We start from the raw sequence: 23043 nt of genomic DNA, 5'->3' as shown, positions 1-23043 counted from the left end.
GCTCCACTTCCATCACTAATTCCCTCATCGTGGACATTCCCAAAGTTGAATGGTCACCCATCTCCTCTTCGTACAGTTTTCCTTCCATACTTGCAAAGGCTGTGGTGACCTGACACCATCCCTCTGTACTGAAGGCTCCTACACATCTTCCTGGAACACCCTGTACGCTTCTCTGAGCCCCAAACATTTCTAGCTCCTAAGAATCTCTGTAATGGTACTTCAATGTGTCACAAACGAAGGTTGTCAACTTCCCTCACTCAACTTCCTCCCGCACCCCTCACAGCGACATTCTTTTAACTTTTGTTATTATTTTTTAAATGTTTATTTATTTTTGAGAGACAGAGAGAGAGAGAGAGAGAGCCCAAGCAGGGCAGGGGCAGAGAGAGAGGGAGACGCAGAATCCGAAGCAGGCTCCAGGCTCTGAGCTGTGAGCACAGAGCCCGACGCGGGGTTCAAACTCACAAACCATGAGGTCATGACCTGATCCTAAGTCTGATGCTTAATGGATTGAGCCAGCCGGGTGCCCCAACTTGTCTGTTATTTAAAGTCACATGTTCCCAGTTATGCAGCTGAGATTCTTGCAAGTATCACTGACTTCATTTTGCTTTAAGTCTAATGGATTAATCCAGTAGGTTTTATGAATTATGCTTCCTCTGTATCTACTGGAGAATCTTTCCAGCCCCACTGTCTCTTTCACACACACACACACACACACACACACACAGTCCTCTCTCATCTCACACCTAAGGTACTCTGTCGACATTACAACACAGTGACCGCATTACATGACTGTCCTTCTTGAAGAAAAGGTCCAGCCATGGTTACCCCCTGCTCATAAACTTACCAGCCTGTGTCTAGACGGCAATCCACATGTAGTGATTTCCTGCTGTTCATGACCCAGAACTGTAAGTTTCAAATACATTCTATATTTCCTGTTCCCTGAACTTCATGGAGACATTCCTTTTTCAGCCCGTTTGTTCATCCTGCCTCTATTTCTGTCCAAACTCCGCCTATTAGAGCTTATTCACCTTCCAACACCCATCGCAGAGAACGTCAGCCCCTTGAAGCTTTTCTTGATTTTTCCAACCCAGTCACCTTGCCTTCTGTGAGCTCGTTGTGCCTCTTCTATTTCTCTCTCTTGGACATGCTATTATTTTTCAAATTTGTCATCTGTGTTTAGCCCTCCTCCATCTGTGAAGAAACTTCCATAAGTGATGTCATGTTTACGTAGGGGATACAGTATGGGCTTGGAGTCAGGTAGACCTCCCTATCGGGATCTTCTCTACTGCTGAGGGGCCGTATGAATGAACAGAGAACAGAAAAGCCCCCGCAAAGGGGATTGCCACAAGCCCCAGAAATCTTTATGCAATGGTTTCCACCACACCCCAAAAACCACGTCTCACTCTCCGTACCTCACTGCAGGATCCACCACAGAGGAAATCTTGCAATAGAAATCCACAAATAGCTGAAATTTAAAATTGACCTAGGATGTTCGTAAATAGTTGCCTTCAATGACGCTTAGTAAACATCCCTTCACAATCAGATGGGTCTGGGAACTTGGGAGCTTCCAGCAGACTGTTTTTGTATGACCCCTACAATAGATGGAAATACATCTGCAGTCAGGAGTCACTACGCTGAGACCATACATCCACCCGTGACCCTCTCCTGCTTCCCTCTCCCACCCACTCCTGACTTCACACCCAGCCTCCTTTGGCCATGAATTATTTGGGTTTTCGATCTTTGATCCAAGACTCCATTCAAGATGAAAAAAATCCAGAGGAATACCAAACAATAATTAAATGAAACCTGTCATGAACTAAAAGAAAGCAAAGAAAAAGAGCCAAGATCCTGGCTTCAAATAAGTTTTCTATTTCTTAGAAGAAAACAGCGGAGAACTCAAAAGTATCGGCGTGCCAGCTTCATGGCCCCTCTGCATAAAGATTTTCTCTCTTCCTCCTTTGAGTCCTGATATTGCTTCCTGAGTGTCTCTAATGAGAAACATGATTCAACTTCTGAGCTTCGGTTTCCTTATCTATAAAATGTTTTCATAACTTTACCAACATCACTGGGTTTTCAAGACTCAAGGAGATATCTGAGCAAAACGCTTAGCATAATGCCTGGCACAGAGTAGGGGTTCTGTACTAGTTAAAAGTATACTTTTCTTTCTTTCCCATAAAGCCACAAAGTCCTTGAGCCAACAGCATCCGGGACAGTTTGGCCCACCGTCCAAACTTCTCCTTGCACATGCTAAATAGATGCCGAGTGAGCAGTGTCTTACAAATTGACTAGTACACGGTGATGGGGAGGAACAACGTATCAGAATGACCTAGGGAGTTTTTCAAAATACGTAGGCCATTTGCCAACCCCAGACAGGTTGATTCAGGCAGACTGGGTTAAGATTTGTAGACCTCTGTTATTCAAATATTCCTCAGGTGATCATTTCAACTACCACCGTCTGGGAACTCCGAATGTAAACCAATTGGTCTGATTCTCAAGCAGAATCATCTTTGATTCAAACCCACCGATCTCTACTTTTGTCCCCATTCCAGTCCCTTTTCCCGCGGGTCTTCACAGCTTCACATTGCTCCCTTCAATATATATATAAAAAAGTAACCTATGCCTAGACCAGGGACTGGCTTCCTGAGGACACATCCATGAGGCACGCTTCTGTAAAAATATGTGCATATTCCATTAATTCGTATTGAATATCAGAGCTACAAATTGTTTTTTAAAACTTACTGGTGATGCAATGTAACCTAATCATTTGTTAAGTGTGCTAACTAGGAGATGGAATTTGAACATGCCAACTTTAAACAAATATTAATATAGTGGATTACCTACTAAGCACAAAATGTAAAACTCAGAACTCTAAAGAATAGAAAAACAGCTGATACAGGAAATAGCCTCTAGTTGTAGGGCTGAGACAGAGTAACCAAAGAAAGGACCAATACGGAACAGCCTCCTACACCCTCCCAGGCCTAGAACCTAGACATCTTTGGAAAGGGTGTGGGATGGCCAATGGATGGTAGGGATATTTGGGGGCGGGCGGGGGGTGTTGTTGGTGAATTTCCCTAGAAACCTGTCCTCTGGGGTCCAGGGTATCTTGCACTGAATGGTTCTCCTGTGCTCTGACCTCAAGTTGCCCGCTAACAGTAAGTATACACCAGAACCAGGAATGAGGTCCCCTTCCTCCTCCAGTGTCCTCCTAGCACCTGCTACTTGATGAAGCGAGAAAATGAAAGGTGAACGGGGAACAGAGAGGCATAGGTTGTTACTGACACAGTGGGTGACTCAAATCCAGAAATATACTTGTCTGAGATTAAAGGCAGAGTTAGTAACAGCATTGACAAAAATTCACTCCTGTGTCCAAAATTCTTTATCTTCTATCCTTCGGGTAGCTGTGGTAATGGTGGGGCTGGGTCTGAAGGCGGGAAGTGCTGGATAACATTGCCAAGTGCCCCCATTTCCACCAAGCTCTCTCAACCTCAATGCCACCTGACATAGGGAGCATTCTTTTCTTTTCTTTTTTTTTAATTTTTTTTTTCAACGTTTATTTATTTTTGGGACAGAGAGAGACAGGGCATGAACGGGGGAGGGGCAGAGAGAGAGGGAGACACAGAATCGGAAACAGGCTCCAGGCTCTGAGCCATCAGCCCAGAGCCCCACGCGGGGCTCGAACTCACGGGCCGCGAGATCGTGACCTGGCTGAAGTCGGACGCTTAACCGACTGCGCCACCCAGGCGCCCCGGGAGCATTCTTTTCTAACTCCGCTTTGTTGTATACACGACGAAACTGAAGCTCCAAGAAGCGAAGTCACTTTAATGACAGTCACGGAGGAAATAAATGAGTCAGGATTTGATCTCTGATCTAACCCCAAAGTTCATCTTCTTCTGATTATGCAGCATTAGAGAAGAAATCTCACTAGGCTGAGATGTGAAAGAATGTGAATTTACATTTTTCATTATGACAGCCCAATTTTGCGTGTTAACCACCCATTTCAAATGAGTCCATTAATGTTTCAGGCCCCTGAAAGAGAGAAACTACATTGCTGTCGACCAAGGCAGAGCGAAAGGATGTTATAAATACAGAAACGCATCAAACATAAAATCCGGTGACTTGTATGAAGGAACAGATTTGTAAGTGAAGTACCTTATTTGAGCATCAACCAGATTGTCTAATTTGCTTTTGCGCCTTTTCAGGGTATTATATTAGAGCTCTGAGTAACCAATTGATTTCAAAGACTAATTCAGTTCAGTTGGGGACTCATCCAACTTAGTATGAATTTACGACATTTACACATTTTAAATACTTTGAAACAAAAGAATCTGCTTTAAAAATATGTGTCTGGCATGTAATAACTCCGGTAGGATTACAGGATCACTGTTGTTATTTACTGAAACAGAAATTCCTTTCAATATTCGTAAAAGAAAGCATATGTATTACTGTCTAAAAGTCGCCGCTGAGTTTCTCTCTCTAATTATCTTCCATGATTTAAAAATAATAATTAGTGTACGTGTTACCCTCTGATCTCTTGACAAAATGAGTTATCACAGGCTCGATACAGACCAGGACATTGAAAGAAATTGAAAGGCAGAATGTTTTGATAGTCAGAGGCAAGGTGCTGAGCAGTCCTTTGGGATGTGGGGATCATGTAGCAACCATAGTTTCCATCATTAAACCTGGGTGTGTGCACTGACAGTGCATCAAAGGCATCATTTGTATGCTGCTGGTCCTTCCTGAATCCAGGACGACTAAAGCATCATTACTGCAATAAGATCATGGAGGATTCAAATGACCTTAGCAGGGTACACACGGGCAAAGGATCATGTATCCTACATCTGCTCAGATTTTTTTGTTTTTTACTTCTATGAAGGAATTTGGCCTATGAAAATAAGAGTATCTTAAAAGACAGTGAGAGTCCTAGTTTACTCCAAAGTTCTGAGTGTTCATGAAAAAGAAGGCACACGTTGAGGATGATCTGAACTCTCCATGAAGCCTTCGATGACTGGACCAGCCCTCATTGATTTCTCTCTCCCTGAACTTGCAAATGCAACTATAGCAATGTAGCCAGTTTATGCCTGGCTTGTTTCTGTTGTTTGCCATCATTTCCTGTGCCTCAGTATGACATTCGTAATCAGGACATAAAAGATAAAAATACTTTTTAAAAAAAATCTCAAACCCATAGAGGGCACTCAATAAATATCACTGGTGTTTGATTTGCTTCTTTCAGAGAATGGGAAAATACATGCATTCGCAGACTGAAATTATAAGTCATCAGATCCATAAATTCATTCATTCATTCATTCATTCATTCTCTAACTCTTCCTAGATTTCTGACCCTTGCCCTAATGGGATCATCTGCTGACAGACTATGGTGTGATGAAGAGATTTAACAGGTTAATGAAAGCCAGAGTACCTGGGGAGAGGAGGCACGGGCGTTTCCAAAAATGCAATCAGGAAAGGACTCTAAGGGACAAGACCTTTGAACTAAATATCAAGGAAGAAAAGGAGTCAATCATGTAAAGAGCTGAGGACAGAAAATTCTAGGCAGAAGGAACAGTGAAAGGTCAGAAGGTAGAAGGGCTAGCGTAAAAAAATTTTTTTAGCTTAAATAGGAATGCATAACTTGAAAATACCAAGGGAACCCTGGTGAATATAGAGTAGGTAAATAATCGTGTTATGAGACATATGATCAATATTTCACTTTTTCTCATATAATTTAGGATTGAAGTGCCAGGACACATGTACAACTTTCAGTGAAATAACTTTTGAATTCAAATATCATCATCCTGCGTTCCATCTCTGTTTATAGTTCTTGATTATGTTAACAATAGAATTTGACCATTCCCAACTTCAAAGATATTGGCATATGTACCTAATTTTTGTTTGGACTATGTACAGGTTTAAGAAGAAAATGTATCTATTTTCAGTCAGATGAACGGATCATGTTAAGTGTGTCGATAATTGGCGAACAGTCCGCAAGCATCACTGAGGTCATGATATGAGCGAAGGATGTTATGAATTTACCCCAACTGTCTTTGATTTCAAATGAACAACCAAAAAGTAATAGGACAGTCCACCAGCCAAATCATTCTCCATATTTTATAGTCCACTCCTTGTTGGCTATAACTCAAAAGACAGTTCCTAAAGATTTGTAAACAAATTAAACTGTGCTTATCATTATTTAAGTTGATTTTTTTTGAAGCCTAATTGCCTCGCTAAAAAAAATCAATTTTTCACTCTGCTCAAGTTAAATTAACTGTGCTCGACTGGTTACATTTTCAGAAAAGCAAAACAAACTCGAAAATCGTTGCTGTGGTAATGAGAATACCTCCTCCCGTGTTTTGTTAAGATTTCAACATTGTGCTAAAAGTATGGAGCATAGTAATTAGCTTCATTTCTCTAACCGTTATTGGCAATTTCCTGTACAATCCTGTTTCGATATCTGGTACTGTAACAATGTCAATTTAGAGTATTACATTTTAAAAGTAGAAAAAGGATTGTCAAATTTGGACATCAGGCCAGAAGGGACAAGTGTACAGTAAGTAAGAAGTATAATATATTTGTCCTCTTTAAACAAAATTTTTTTTAACGCTTATTTATTTTGGGGACAGAGAGAGACAGAGCATGAACGGGGGAGGGGCAGAGAGAGAGAGGGAGACACAGAATCGGAAACAGGCTCCAGGCTCTGAGCCATCAGTACAGAGCCCGACGCGGGGCTCGAACTCACGGACTGTGAGATTGTGACGTGAGCTGAAGTCGGACGCTCAACCGACTGAGCCACCCAGGCACCCCTACATTTGTACTCTTTTTGCAAATTGCCTTAAGGGATAACTAAGTCCTTCTAAATCTATGTTACTTTTATTAAATACAGTAATACCTTATTTCATAATAATGTACATAGAGCTGCCACATTCAGCGCTTTCTTTCATCCACACAAGAATCCTGAAAGGCAACTCTTAGTCTTTCCATTTCACAGAAGCTAATATAAATTAGCAAGACATGTACTCAGGTCCTTCACTCCATGTTCCTCCAAGAACTTGCCAGCATTCTTCAGCTAGATTTTTTATTGACAGTGTTTTTCAAAAGTGCAAATATGATAGAATAGTTCATTTTGAAAATCGAGATTATCTCATGCTTCCTTGTTACTGGTAAAGGAACCGAATGAAAAGTCAAGATATTCATAGAATTTCATTCAATTGTTTAAAAAATGCTTTTTGAGATTGGTACTGTGATACCAAATTAAAAGATATAATTCCTTCTTTCAATAATACAGGTGCAATAAAATCAACCATATAACTAATGACAGTACAGAGGCAAATGCTTGGATAGATATATATCAGGTTACTACAGCCCCATGAACCAAGGGTGTCCAATCCTGGTAAGTTCTTCCTTGAGACCTTGACAATGAGCCACAATCCTGAATGACTATTAGTAGCTATGCAGATACAGACAAGGGAAAATAATTCCTGAGATAGCATGCCAGAGTAACAAAATCAAAAAGGCATGTAATTGTAGGATTTGTTCTAGAACTTACAAGTATTTGGATGCTCGGGAGATCAGATTCTAGAGGATATTTGGCAGAAGAAGGTCTACAAAGACTATTGAGGTCAAGTAATTAGGCCTACCTAACCAACAGGTCCAGTTTGCAATTCAGTCTTCTGCCTCTCCCTAATGTGTTTGTTTATGATTAAATAAAATATGGCTTAGGTATTGGAGATTGAATTTTATGTTGTAAAATTCAAATAACCAGCTTAAAACAATAATGGTGAAATACTTCCTGCATTTTCATTTTCCAGAGTTAACTGTTAGCAGGTGTATATCCTTCCAAACATTGTTATACATATGTGTGTGTGAGTGAGATTTTCCACATCTGTCTGTCTATCTATGTATCTATGTATCTATGTATCTATCTATCTATCTATCTATTATCTATTATCTATCTACCTATCATTGGCCTAAGTGGGATTGTGCTTATTTTTAGTTCTAGAACTTTTCTTTTTACCTTATTCAGTGTGGCCATTTTTCTCACCCTTTCTCCTTATTTCTCTTCAAAGGATACCAGTAGTAGATTAAATGACTATCTCATGGTAATTTACCCAATCTCTGAAGATGAATATTGGATTGTGTCCACCTTTTCCATTATAAAAATGATTTTGATCAACAGCCACATACATTGGTGTATATATAAACATGTAAGTTTTATAGAGGGTAAACCCCTATCTTCAGCAGTACTGAATCAACTTTGATTGAAATATTATCTAATTGTCCTATAATTATTTTGGTGAAATTGTTGGCTTTTTAGAATACAAATAAATCTATTCCCACCAGTTCTGATCCAAAGGATTAAATATTTCATAGCAGATAGAATCAAATAGATGGGATTCATATAGCGCTTTTGTGCTTAGAGATGTTTTTACACATTACGAATGGTATGTATTTAGATCCAAATAAAAATACTCGGACAGAAACAGGTAAAATCTCCTGTCTTTTTCTTTTCTTTTCTTTTTCTCTTTTGACAGCGAAGTAAACCAAGCCAAAAGTCTGAATATTAATGTATGGTAGTATCTCCATCATACAACTTCAAATACAAATACAAACACAAATACAAACGATAGGCTGCTCTCATCTCTTCTGCTCTCTTATATTTACTGCTGAAGAACTGCCATGAATGATTGTTTAAAAGGTACCCTGTCCATAGAGACTCAGAACTCTGGAGTATAATAAAACGAAAAAAAAGAATAAAGCTAGTGTTAAGGATCAACTTTCAGAAGGTAAAAAGTTGATCTGCAAGCAGTGGTTTACAAAACCTCACCCACAAAATTGTTTTTTTTTAAATAAAATATTATTTCCATTTAAGTTATCCATTCGTACATGAGGGGATCGGATAACAGACTTTATAATGCATACATTTAATTAAAGCGACTTTGATTTCAATCAGCGGTCAAGTATCCACAAAGCAGCACAAGGTGCCTGTTGCCATGTTGTTACGTTCAGGAGGAGGAGGAACGGGAGGTGAGGTCAAGGGTGAGAGATGCGCGTCAGTGAACGGTGTGCATTTTCCCTGTGAATGAAGCCCAGAGCTGCCAGTGACATTAGAGTTCAGGACAAGTAAGCAACAGAGGTGTAAAGTGATCTCAGACGAGTGGACCTGCCCGTGGTGTCCCTGGATCCATCTGACTTGCAGCCTAGAAACCAAAAAACTTACAAGATCCAAAGATTTACTTCCAACAGAGAGTTCTGGCTCTAACAGTTGGAGGACAGGGAGGGAAGGAAAGAGAGAACTGAAGGGAGAAAGAAGTGTTGAAAGCCTAGAATAATAGTTCAAAGGAAATTCCCCGAGGATCAAAGGCATCTGGGGTTTGGGCTCAAACTCTACTCCGAGAATAAAGACGGAACTCTAGACCAGGAATCATCCGCAGGTCAGGAGAAGGCTCTCAGGGTAGTTTTTAGAGCCCACAACAAGCGAAAGGAATTGAGGTGTGTGCCCAAGGGAAGCAAGCTGACGACCAAACTCAACTGAGGCCAAGAGACAAGGGACAAAGACAAAAATGAAAAGAAGGCTAACAGGACAGGAGTGATACATGCACCCTTATCATCACTACAGCGTTACTTACAGTCACCAAGACACGTAAGCAGCCTGAGTCCACTGACTGATGAATGGACACAAGATGTGGTGTATGTGCCATGGAATATTACCGAGACATCAAAGAAATGCGAGATCTTGCCATTTGCAACAACACGGATGGATCTAGCGGGTACAACGCCAAGTGAAATAAGTCAGAGGAAGACAAATACCATTTGATTTCACTCGTACATGCAACTGAAACAACACATGAGCAAACTAAACAAAATAGAAACAGACTCATCAATACAGGGAACAAAGCGGGGTTGCCAGAGAGGTGGTGGGAAGAATGGGCAAAATAGGTGAAGGGGATTGAGAGGTACAAATTTCCAGTTAATAAATAAATGAGACATCGGGGTATAAAGCACAGCATAGAAAATCTAGTCAATAATAGTGTTATACCTTTGCACGTTGACTGGATTTACCAGGGGCATCACGTTATGATGTGTAATTACTGTGTTTCACATTACGGTGACATATACTTGAAACTGACAGGATAGTATGTGTCAATCTATACTTCAATAAAACTTTGCGAATTAAAAAAATAAAGTTTCAGCTCGTCTTTTTTTTTTTAAAGAAGCAAATCTAGAAGCAGATTGGAGATCACGAGGTGGAATACAGAACCTTGGAAGAGTCTCTCTGATAGCAAATCTAAATGTATTTAAGTTGGGCTGTGTGTATCATTAAGTAACGATAAGTATCGATAAGTAACTGAGTATCGTTACTTATACATTACAAAGGAGGGAGCACGACTTGGATTAAGCCTGAAAAGTAGATCTTGCTTTTATTTTCCTGAGGGAAAATATGACATCTTAGGAACAACTGGGAAGGCCGCCTCTGACCCTAGGAAGACTGAAACTCAACACAATTCAGGAATCAATAAACAGGGAGTGAAGATTAAAGGAAAGACCAAAAGATGTGTAGGTGTGGTATTTTTATGCGATCAGACCGCATTCCTGTGTGTATTCTGAGGAATGGATTATTTCTGTCACACTTCCTTTGCTTATTCTGTATTTTTTCAATTCCAGAGAAGAATGAAACACATAAGTTTTGTAACAAAAATATCTACAAATATGTTTTAAAATAAACACTGAAATTTAATGTGCATACAATGAAAATGTAACCATTTTATGTAAACATTTTAACAAGTTTTGATGAATTTATTATACATTCTTGTGGCCACCAGTCCGGTCCCCATTCAGAACTTTTTCCATCACCCCCGAAAACTCACTCTGCCTCTTTCCAGACAATAACCCTCACCTTTAACCCCAAGCAACCGCCAATTTGCATTCCATCACTAGTGACTGTAATCAACAAAAGGAGTCATAAAATCAACTGTACATATCCTTTTGTCTTGATTTTTTTGTTAGTGGTGGTGGTGGTGATTTTGCTGAGTGAGACAGTTGTGAGACTCATTTCGGTTGTTGTGAGTATCATTCTTATTTTTGACTAGTATTCCCCTGTGAGAATAAACCATAATGTATTTAACCCTTCACCTATTGATGACCGCCCGGAGTGTCCCCACTTTGACACCATTAAAAATAAAGTTGTTTAAGGAGCGCCTGGGTGGCTCAGTCGGTTGAGCGTCCGACTTCGACTCAGGTCATGATCTCACAGCTCGCGGATTCGAGCCCCGCGTCGGGCTCTGTGCCGACAGCTCGGAGCCTGGAGCCTGCTTCGGATTCTGTGTCCCCTTCTCTCTCTGCCCCACCCTGCTTGTCCTCTGTCTCTGTCTTTCAAAAATGAATAAACATTAAAAAATTTCTAAAAATAAAGTTGTTTAAGATACGCATGTACACATCTTTGTGTAAACATGTGTTAGTTTTTCCTGTGAAAATACCAAGGATTGGAATCTCTAGGTAACACTGTATTTGTATGTGTGACTTTATTAAAAAAAACTGAGAAAATGTCAATGGAATCACATTCCCTCCAGTAGTGTTCTGGCCGCTACACATACCTGACAAAATTTAGGGTTGTCCGTGTTATTAATGTTAGCCGTTCTGGCAGGTGGGTAGTGCTGTCTCATTATCACAATTTTATTTCTCTAATGACCAATGATATTGAACATCTTTTCATGTATATTCAGGTCCTTGGTGTATATTCTTTTGCTGAATGTCTACTAACATTCTGTGTACATTAAAAAAATTGGTTGTTTGCCCCATTATTAAGTTGCAAGAGTTTTAAAAACAGTGAGGCTACAAGCCCTCTTTCAGATAAATGTCTTGTGAATATTTTCTCCTACCCTGTGGTTTTTGACTTTTCATTTTCTTAACACTGCCTTTAGAAGAGCAGAAGGTTTTGATCTGGAGGATGTTCAATGAATTCAGGCTTCTTATGTATACTCAGTGTTTTCAAAATCTTCCACAAAATAAATAAATACATAAAAGACTTTGTTCAATATGCTAACGAACCAAACAATGACAGAGCGGAGTAGTTTTCTTAAACGGACTCCAATGATTGGAGCCTTTGTTTGGATAGGACAGCTATATATTCTAATTTGTCCAACATAGTCCAAGTTTGTTATTTCAGTGTCATTGTTAAGACTTGCTCTTTTCCTCTTAAAGGTATCCTGGTTTGGATGGTAAAATATAGGTCACCCTACTATCTTCCCTGGCTTTTCGGTCCCTCATATGTCATGTGATGTAGCCCCTTGGAAAAACAGAGTATTGTCTAAAGATCTGAACATGGTGGCTTTTGGAGAGCAGATACTGCTAACTTTGGGAATATACAGCAGAACATGTCCAGGATGTTGTATATATAATTTTAAAGGGTTTCCCAAAAAAGGGTATGTTGGAATATTTTGGGATACTTGTCAGTGATGGACTTTCTTTGGGCCGCCCTGAGGTCAAGCCAGCTATGTTTACATTTTTGAGGATAAGGAGGATCTGAAAAGACTTTGCATGGAGGCTGAATAACGAATACTCATGCCCTGGTCCAGAGAAACTGAACGTTACTTAGATGGGAGAAGGGACTCTGCAGGTGTGACTAAGGGAAGGCTCTTGAGATGTGCATGCTATGGAGGCTGACTTATATTGATAATAAATGTAATCACAAGTGGCCTCATAAGGGGAGGGCAGAAAGAGCTCTGACTACAGAGGATGAAGGAGGAAACAGGAGAAAGGTTGGAATAATGGAAGGCAAGTCACAAACCAGGGAACACAGGTAGGCTCCGGAAGCTGGGAAAAGCAAGGAAAGGGCTCTTTCCCTGGAGCCTCCAGAAGGAACCAATATCCTGCAACAACCTAACTTGAGCCCATTGGCGCCAAGTTCGGACTTCCGGCCTGCAAAACTTTAGGAGAACTAATTCGTGGTGTTCTAAGCCACTCAATTTATGGCACTTAGTTATGGCAGCCACAGAAAACGGACGCGCCAATACACATTTCTCATCTACATTGCGTAGTTTAAACATATATCGCCCAATTCTTACAGAAACTCTCGGAAGTAAATGGGACTTCCTTTCATAATGAGGTAGATGTTCAGAAATAAAATTGCACACTTCATAAGCCTCAGAGCTTATTATTCGCCTTGCCTTGGGCCCCAAGATGAAGAAAGGTGCAAAAATCACATAAACCAGGAGGCCTAAAAATTTGCCGGTGGTCCAAACCAAGATGTAATGTTTGAGCTGAAATTGAGATGTGGTTCTAGAACAGAATGCCTGCTTGAGAAGGAACAAACTCCGAGTGGGAACCAGCAGGGAGCCATGTAATTAACGGCTCTGAAAGCAAGTGGACAGAAGGCCTTTATTTAATAATTAATAGAGATACTTTGAGACTCGATCAAAATAAAAAGCTTCCGCACAGCAAACCATCAGCAAAACTAAAAGGCAGCCTACAGAATGGGAGAAGATATTTGCAAATGACATATCGGATAAAGGGTTAGTATCCAAAATATAGGAAGAACTTATAAATCTCAACACCCAAGAAATGAACAATCTGATTAAAAAATGAGCAGAAGACATGAATAGACATTTTTCCAAAAAAGACATCCAGATGGCCAACAAACACATGAAAAGATGCTCCACATCACTGATCATCAGGGAAATGAAAATCAAAACCATGAAGAAATACCACCTCACACCTGGCAGAATGTTGTTAAAATTAACAACCCAAGAAACAACAGGAGTAGACAAGGGTACAGAGAAAGGGCAACTCTCGGGCACTGCTGGTGGGAATGCAAACTGGTCCAGCCACCCTGGAAGACAAACATGGAGGTTCCTCAAAAAGTTGAAAATAGAACTACCCCACGACCCAGCAATTGCACTACTGGGTATTTACCCAAAGAATCCAAAACCAGTAATTCAAAGGATTATATGCACCCCAATGTTTACAGCAGCATTATTTACAATAGCCAAATTATGGAAACAGCCTAAATGTCCACCAACGGATGAATGGATAAAGATGATGTGGTATATATACACGCACAATGGAATATTCCTCAGCCATCCAAAAGAATGACATCTTGCCATTTGCAAAGACATGGATGCGGCTAGACAGTATAATGCTAAGCGAAATAAGTCACAGAAAGACAAATACCATATGATTTCACTAATATGTGGAATTGAAAAAACAAAACAAATGAGCAGAGGTAAAAAAAAGAGAGAAAGAGGCAAACCAAGAAACAGACTCTTAACTGCAGAGATCACACTGATGGGCACCAGAGGGGAGGTGGGGGGGGGGGGGGGAGGGTGCGGAGAACAGGTGATGGGCATTAAGGAGTGCACTCGCTGTGATGAGCACCACGTGATGCACAGAAGTGTTGAATCGCAACATTGTACACGTGAAACTAATATTACACTGGGTCAACCAACTGGAATTTAAACGAAAACTTAAGAGAAAAATAGCGAGAATTTGGTGGGAATACATAAGCATAAAACAGAAAGACTTGATTCCCTTACTCACATAATTCTACCCAAAGAATACAGTGGTCTGGTTGTGTAAGAGGATAATCGAATTTCACAGGTGTATCTTCTCCTTTCTCGACTACTTCTTTATCGAGTAGTAAATTATCAGCTTTTTCGAAATAACCCAAAAGTAAATATCTCATATACTATATGTGGAATATAAAACGAACACATTTCCATCAAAAACATTTTCCATAACCTTTGAAACTCTGAGCTGCACCTGAAAGTTTGTACACAATGGCAGTAGGGAGAAATTCCATGATGAACCTGTGACAGTCAGCTCCCCGACTTAGAGTCCTGGTCTGGGCATACCACAGGATAACTGTGACATCACAGTCTCAGGCAGATGAGAGGTGAAAATTATTTGTTAAAATATCAGAAAACTTTTGGGGGCACCTGGGCGGCTCGGTCAGTTAGGCGTCCGACTTCAGCTCAGGTCATGATCTCACAGTCTGTAAGTTCGAGCCCCATGTCGGGCTCTGTGCTGACAGCTCAGAGCCTGGAGCCTGCGTCAGATTCTGTGTCTCCCTCCCTCTTTGCCCCTCCCCTGCTCATGCTCTGTCTCTCTCTGTCTCAAAAATAAATAAAAACTTCAAAAAATTTTGTTTAAATAAATAAAAAATATATGTCAGAAAACTTTTGAGGTAACAAATGAAACCTGAAGATCTGTCTCATAATATTTTGAAAGTAATATACCATATGGAGTACCTATATTGAGTTCCAGTTATTGACAGGCCATTTCTAAGAGGCCTTACGACGTACTTGTGAGGAGCGTGGACTTTGGATTTCATGCGCACAACCCGCACCACTGTCTCTGGCGGCCCTGCCCGGTCCGCCTGAGCAAAGTGCTGAAACTCCAGGCGTGTCAGGGGCAGCTGTAAAGTGGGGATAAGAATTGCTCATCCCTCATGAGGTAATAAAGAATAAATGATTACGTGCGTGAAGTCCTTAAACCGGGACCCGGGACACAGGCACCTTAGGGAAGCGTTTTCTATTCTTAGGTTGAATTAAATAAATATCAAGCAGTATAGTTAACAATTCAACAACTTACAACTTTCCCGTTTTCTAACTTCTGGAATGTTAATCCTAGATGCAGTACAACTTCAACTTGAATGGAATTTAACTTTTCCCAAGACACCTTACCCGTTTCTTACCCACATTCCCTCCATGTGGTGCTGGCACGACTTCCGTGTCTGACGTTCCTTTAACACTTTTCATTATGGAAACTTGGTTAATAGGAAAGTACTTATAACCACATAAGCAACTATAATTCCCTGAGCTATGACATTGTCTCCACTCATGTGGTGGAGGAGAGAGTGTTTTGGTGTTTTCCTCCAAGGGCACAAAATGGAAAGAAAACTATTCTTCATCTAGAGATGACTCCCCCCTCTCCTTCGGTCTCCAACAACCATGTCTGCTTTTGAGTGATATTATCAGACGACATCAGTGTTCAGAGTAAAATGAGATAGGTTTTCTTCACACCTAAATACGTATTTCTACACATAGCACGGCCACACAAAATGGTCGGTCTGAGAGGGCAATGCAAGACTGGTAGAATTCAAACAAATATTCCTACAAAGTTATAGGGAATGCTCATTTATTGAATGCCATTTTAAGACAGAGACTTTACTAAAACAGAAACACGAACTTCAGAAATGCAATTGTAACATAATGTAATGTTGAACTGTTGACGCCTGCAGTCAAATATTCCTTGTTCAGATCATAAGTCAGTAGGCTAATTTTCTCATGGAAATTACATCAAGTTAAAATCTATTTCCTTTTTTAAAGGTATTTACTTACTTACTTACTTATAGACAGAGACAGTATAAGTGGGGAGGGGCAAAGAGAGGGAGAGAGAATCCCAAGCAGGCTCCTCACTGTCAGTGCAGAGCCAGACGTGGGGCTGGAACTCACCAAACCGTGAGATCGTGATGGGGGCCCAAACCAAGAGCCAGATGATAAACCAAGTGCACCACCCGGGAGCCCCACACCATCTATTTCTTGAGGGAAGTATAAAAAGCCAGATGAGACTGCAAATGTGTCAGATATACAAATACCCAATAAAGGAAGAGAAATGTCAAAGGTAAACACACACAGAAATGAAAGGAAAAGTGAAAAAGCAACCCTGGCCCTCTATTCCTCAATACCCTAACTCCTCTGATTCACCGATTTTAATGTAGGGGGGAAAAAAACAAGAAAGTCCACCTGACATTTTGCTCCTGTTATATATGACATGCCTGTAACTCTGCAACTGTCCTTTCTTCACTGGCCTAATGACCTATTGGCTCTTAACAGTAGAAAGTATATTATTGGAATGTTAAAGCTTCGTCTCAAGAGCAAACAAGATGTGTTCTGGGAATACTAAGAGCATTTCCATAAATGTTATTGTTTAAATTTTGGGCAAAGGACACACTGGTCAAAGAGAATCAATAAAATTGCATTACACAAGGACGTTTAAGTGCACTCTAGGCAAAAACAACATTTTCTCTACCGTTTCTTAATATACAAAATAGTCTGTTCATATGAAAACAATTTCCTGGGGGAGTAGTTTTTTTTTTAATAAATAAAAAGGAAAAGCATAATGCTTAAAGTTGTATTCACTGACCAACAGACAATATTAGTTTTATGTACACTCCTGATTGACACGATTATAACACCAAATGTTTTCCTATGTTGCTTCTATTCCTGAAAAAAGTACAGCATATACTATAAGCCAATGAAGGGCTAAGAGTTGGGAGTCACAGGCATCACCTAAAAATAAAGTATCAAAAATACATCTTGTCAATTTGGTTTTCTACTCCAATCAGAAAAATGGAAGAACTGATATAGCAAATTGAACTCTTCCAGTCAAATTGCTAGAAAATTGTAGGCCTTTTGAAATTCATGAATGTCTGCCCTTTGAGCGCACTGACAATCTAAAGGTGTAATGCCAGAAGAATTTTAAGTGTTTCTTTTTCATTATGTTAAACATCATAAAAAAGGAAAAAATATGGATAAATCAAGATGTATTTGGGTCATGCTAAATGCCTCCATTAAAATTTTCCTACACTATAGTGCAACTGTATTTAAAGTCTAAATATTTGGGTGAACTTTTCAGAATGCAAAAGACTCTATAAACCTTATGTAAATGAAACTTTTTTCCTTTTCATTCCTTTGTCTTAAAAAAACTGCTTTGGCCATAAAGTAAAAAATGGATAAATCAGACTACGACAAAATTAAAAAAATTTTTTACATCACAGGAAACCACATCAACAGAGGTAAAAGGCAAACCATGGGATGGGGAACATATCTGCAAATCATACATCCAATAATGGATCAATATCCAGAATATATAAGGAATTCCTAAAACTCAATCCTTCTAAAACCAATAGCCCAGGTTAGAAATGAGCAAAGAACTTGAATAGGCATTTCTCCCAAAAGGATATACTAATGTCCAGGAGTCATATTAAAAGCTGCTCAACATCACTAATCATTAGGAAAATGCAAACCAAAACCACAGTGAGACACCACTTCATACCCATGAGGATCACTAGCATCAAAAACAAGAAACAAAAAATAAGTGTTGTCAAGGATGAAGAGAAATTAGGATCCCTGTGGCCCTTGTGGCAGGAATGTAAAAAAAGGCAGAAACTATGAGAAACAGTAGGGAGGTTCCACAAACAATTAAAAATCGAATTATCATGTGATCCAGTGACTCTACTGCTGGGTGGACATACACCCTAAAGAAGTGAAAGCAATCTGTACACTCACATAGCTATTTGTACACTCATGTTGACAGCAGAGTTACTCACAACAACCAAAAGGTGGAGGCAACCCATGTGTGTGTTCACCGACACATGACTGGAGAAGCAAAATGTAGGGCATACATACAAAGGAAGAGTACTTAGCCTTAAAAAGAATAAAATTCTGACACACACTATACCACGGATGAACCTTAAAGGTCTTACGCTACGTGAAATCAGCTTGTCACAAAAGGATGAACACTGTAGGATTCCACTTACAGAGAGTAATCAGATTGGTAGAAACTGAAGGTAGGATGTCGGTTGCCAGGGGCTGATGGGAAGGAGAAAAGTGGAATTATGGTTTAATAGATTCATACTTTCAGTTTTGCAAGATGAAAATAGTTCTGGAGATGGATGGTGACGATTACCACACAACAACGTGGATGAAATCAGTGCCACTGAATTGCACACTTACAAATGGTTAAAATAGTAAACTTCAAATGTCATGCGTATTTTACCACCATTTTTTAAAAATGTTTGAAGCAATGCAAGCGTTCTGGTTTTTTTAAGAGTAAGGAAGATGTGGCTATTTGAATCAGTTTCCTTTTGGATTAACAGAAAGAGTTGAAAGAAAATAAATTGTGTGAAAAGGATCATGTATATCATTAACATGAACTAACTCTCCTTGCAGGGGGTTATATGCAGTCCTGCTTTCTTGATAGCAGGCAAATCCATGTGACTCGATTTGGCCAAAGAACCAGGAGCAGAAGTGGTTCCTGCAATTCTATAGGAAGCCACTGTGTAGAACCCACTTCTTAAATTTGTACACCAGCATGGAAAACACGCATCAGGCAGAAGTATGGCTCACCTGCGGCTGGCGTGCACTCTCGGTGAGAAGTCAGACACGGAAATTTGGGTTTATTTATTTTAAATTTTTATTTACTTTTGCGAGAGAGAGAGACAGAAACAGAGACAGAGAGAGAGACAGAGCCCGAGCAGGGGAGGGGCAGAGAGAGGGAGACAGAAAATCCAAAGCAGGCTCCAGGCTCTGAGCTGGCAGCACAAAGCCTGATGTGGGGCCCGTACTCATGAACCGTGGGATCGTGACGGGAGCCTGTCACATGCTTAACCAACTGAACCACCCAGGCACACAGGAAATTATGTTTTAAAAACTATGTGTGTGTGTGTGTGTGTGTGTGTGTTCACTTCTAATTAAGATGGAGAAACAGAGGCTAGATTTACAGCCCTGCATTAAATAATGGAAAAGGAGTAAAACAAAATATATAAAATAATGGCACTCGAGACACTGGGCATCAAGCAGGGAAGGGCTGTGTTCCCTGTGGGCACAATCAGATGAGGCAGCTCTGATGCCTGGAGACTGTCCCGTTGAGTGTTACTTGAGTACTGCCCAGCAGGTGTGTGTGAAGAAATAGAATAATGGCTGAAACTCACATCCAGCTGGGCATAGTGCCTGTTTCCAACAGGTAGAAGAGAAAATCGTAATTCAGAGAACATCAGTTACAATTATAAGAAAGGTCTCACTTCACAATAGAGAAAAGTGAACCTTTGAGTAAGCACTGGTTTTATCCTAACAGAGCAAATTTAAAACCAAAACTCAGGAAAAGCAAACTCTTTACAACCTGACCACGTTCTAGAATGAAGCTCCAGAATACTTATATGAAGGGCGCCTGCATGGCTCAGTTAAGCACCCGACTCTTAATTTTGGGTCCGGTCATGATCTCACGGTTTGGGAGATTGAACCCCATGCTCAGGGTTTCTCTCTCTCCCTCTCTCTCTCTGCTCCTACCCAGCTTTCACTCTCTCCCTCTCAAAATAAATAAATAAACTTAAAAAAATACTTACAGGAGTAGCACTCCACCACTTAATAAGATAAAATTTAAAAACAAAATTTTTTTTTTCAACGTTTATTTATTTTTGGGACAGAGAGAAACAGAGCATGAACGGGGGAGGGGCAGAGAGAGAGGGAGACACAGAATCGGAAGCAGGCTCCAGGCTCTGAGCCATCAGCCCAGAGCCTGACGCGGGGCTCGAACTCATGGACCGCGAGATCGTGACCTGGTTGAAGTCGGACGCTTAACCGACTGCGCCACCCAGGCGCCCAATAAGGTAAAATTAATAACATGTATATGCAGCCCACAAAGATGAGAAAAAATGGTAGACAGCATAGAATTAGTACACAATGACATTGAGACCATTATTGTGACTCTATTCTTCATGCTCGAGAAGCTAGAGGACATATTAGATATGTTAATTAAACCCATGAAGGAATAAAAAGTCCTAAATTAAACTTCTAGGAATGAAAGCTGTAATGTCTGAGGTCAAAAACTAAGCTGAATGGTATTAAACATAGGTTAGACATTTTAAAAGAAAACATTAATGGACCTGAAGAAATAGCAGTAAAAACCACGCAGAATCGAAAGAGGGATTTAAGGAGATTTTAAAAAAATGAACAGAACCTTATAAACCTTTACACAATTTCAAGCAGACAGATATATTTACGATCAGAATCCCTTAAATATTGGTAGTGTAGGATAAGAAGAGGAGACAAAAATATTTGAAGAAATAATAGCCACTTTTTTTTTATAAATGTGTTGAAAATTTGTAAAGTCATAGATCCAAGGAAGTCAACAGACCCTAGCACAAGAGATAACGATGAAAGCAACAGCAAGGCACATGATCATTATATTGCTTAAAGCCAGGGTTAAAGAGAAAATCTAAGGGGTGCCTGGATGGCTCAGTTAATCATCTGATTCTTGATTTCACCTCAGGTCAGGCTGTGAGTTTGAGCCCCATGTCTGGCTTCACACTGAGTGTGGAACCTACTGAAGTCTATCTCCCTATCTTTCTATCTCTTTCTATATATCTCTATCTGTGCCCCCACATGGGCACTCTCACTCTCAAAAAAAAAATATTTTTTTTAAAAGAGAAAATCTGAAAAGCGTCCAGGGAAAGAAGACACATTACATACAGAAAAGCAAAGATAAGGTCAAAGACAGGTTTTTCATCCCAAACAACACAACCTTATAAATGCTGGTATAGTATTTATTTGAAAGTATTGAAGGAAAAAGAAGTCAACATATAATCCTTACCGTTTGGAATATCTTTCAAAAGAAAAGCCAAATAAATTTTCAAACATACAGAAGCTGAGGGTATTCATCACCAGCAGACATTCATTTTTTGGGGCGTGGGTGGGAGGGGAACATGGGTGATGGGCATTGAGGAGGGCACCTGTTGGGATGAGCACTGGGTGTTGTATGGAAACCAATGTGACAACAAATTTCATATTAAAAAAAAAGAGTGGAAAGCAGAGATTTGAATGGGTTCTTGTACACCCATATTCCCACCAGCATTCTTCACAAGAGCTAGAAAGTGGAAGTAAATGAGGGCCCATCAACAAATCAATGGATAAACATGGAGAAAAGAAAATGGGTGGAAAAACAAAAATATCCCACACGATGGAATATTCAGCCTTAAAAAGAAAAGAACATCTGACTCATGCTATAACAGATGATGAACCTTGAAGACATTACACTATGTGAAATAAACCACACACAGAAGGACTGATATTATAGGATCCCACTTAACGAGGTACCTAGAGTAGCCAGACTCTCAGAGGCAGAAAGTGGAATGATGGTTGCCAGGGGCTGGGGGAAGGACACACGGGGTGTCTAGTTTAAGGAATAGAGATTTTAGTTTGGGATGACAAAAAAGTTCCTGGAGATGGATGCTGGCGAGGGTTGCACAATGTAAATATACTTAATGCCACTGAAAGTCACACTTAAAAATGATTAAAATGGTAAATTTAATGTTATTTTTATTTTGCCACAATAAAAAAATTTAAAAGAAAAAAATAAAAATAAATAAATTTTTAAAAATTATTTTATTTTAGAGAGAGAGAGAGAACACTAGTCACGGAGAGAGGAGCACAGGGAGAGAGAATCCCAAGCAAAGTCCATGCTCAGCATGGAGCCCCATGTGGGGCTTGATCCCACGATCCCGGGCCATCCGTGTGTCCCGACATTCATGTCTAATGAAGGATATCTTCAGGTTGTAGAAAAAATAGTAAAAAACAAAATTTAAATTTACATGAAGGAATAAAGCACACCAGAACTGGGAACCACATCAGTAAATACAAAATATTTTCTTACTATTTAAATCTCTTTAAAATTTTAGTCATTTTTAAAGCAAAAATAATAAAGTATTATGGAGTTTAAAATACATGTAAAATTAAAACTTATGACAATAGCACAAAGGCAAGATGAAAAATTAAAGTGGAGTATTATAAGGTTTGCATACTATATGTAAAGTAGTATGATATCACACGAAGACAGACTGATAAATTAAAGATATATTCTGTAAAACTTCAAGCAACCACTAAAATACACAACAAAGAGTTGTACTCAACATAAATAAGAGGAAAAATAGAATAAGATAAACAACAAATAGCAAGATTGCTCATTTAAAAACCATTATATCAATAATTACATTAAGTATAAATAGTATAAACACCCTAAATGAAAGACAGAGGGGGCACCTGGGTGGCTTTGTCAGTTATGCATCCGACTTTGTCTCAAGTCATGATCTCACAGTTCATGAGTTCAGCTCTGCATTCAGGCTCTGTGCTGACAGCTCGGAGCCCGGAGCCTGCTTCGGATTCTGTGTCTCCCTGCCGCTCCCCCACTTGCACTCTGTCTCTCCCCAAAATAAATAAAAAATAAAAAAAAATTAAAAAAAAATTTTTTTTCAACGTTTATTTATTTTTAGGACAGAGAGAG

The sequence above is a fragment of the Prionailurus bengalensis genome, chromosome D1 (genome assembly GCF_016509475.1).
Source record: "Prionailurus bengalensis isolate Pbe53 chromosome D1, Fcat_Pben_1.1_paternal_pri, whole genome shotgun sequence".
NCBI lineage: Eukaryota > Metazoa > Chordata > Mammalia > Carnivora > Felidae > Prionailurus > Prionailurus bengalensis.
This window is presented reverse-complemented; position numbering follows the sequence as displayed.